The 657-nt window shown below is 48.4% G+C and overlaps 1 protein-coding gene across 1 annotated transcript in view; it reads right to left on the bottom strand.

Annotated features, from left to right (window-relative positions):
* ttll2 (tubulin tyrosine ligase-like family, member 2) overlaps positions 1 to 657 on the bottom strand; it is a 5,651-nt gene that overhangs the window by 3,481 nt on the left and 1,513 nt on the right. The window lies entirely within an intron of this gene.

Raw genomic sequence — 657 nt, 5'->3', positions numbered from 1 at the left:
ATGCTGCTAACAGAACCACATTGCTAACAGGACCATGCTGCTAACAGGACCATGCTGCTAACAGGACTACATTGCTAATAGGACCATGCTGCTGCAAACAAGATCATGCTGCATACAAGACCACAATGCTAACATAACCACATTGCTAACAGGACCATGCTGCTAATAGAACTACATTGCTAACACCACTCTGCTAACAGGATCATGCTGCTAACAGGACCGTGCTGCTAACAGGACCATGTTGCTAACAGGACCATGTTGCTAACAGGACCAATCTCCTAACAGGACCGTGCTGCTAACAGAATCACTCTGCTAACAGGATCATGCTGCTAACAGAACCTCATTGCTAACAGGACCATGCTGCTAATAGAACTACGCTGCTAACACCACTCTGCTAATAGGACCGTGCTGCTAACAGGACCATGTTGCTAACAGGACCATGTTGTTAACAGGACTGTGCTGCTAACAGAATCACTCTGCTAACAGGACCGTGCTGCTAACAGGACCGTGCTGCTAACAGGATCGTGCTGCTAACAGAACCTCATTGCTAACAGGACCATGCTGCTAATAGAACTACGCTGCTAACACCACTCTGCTAACAGGACCGTGCTGCTAACAGGACCGTGCTGCTAACAGGACCGTGCTGCTAACAGGACC

The sequence above is a fragment of the Nematolebias whitei genome, chromosome 12 (genome assembly GCF_014905685.2).
Source record: "Nematolebias whitei isolate Nwh7 chromosome 12, NemWhi1, whole genome shotgun sequence".
In the NCBI taxonomy this organism is placed as follows: Eukaryota; Metazoa; Chordata; class Actinopteri; order Cyprinodontiformes; family Rivulidae; genus Nematolebias; species Nematolebias whitei.
Note: the sequence above shows the minus strand (reverse complement) of the source record. Positions and strands in the feature narration are given on the sequence as shown.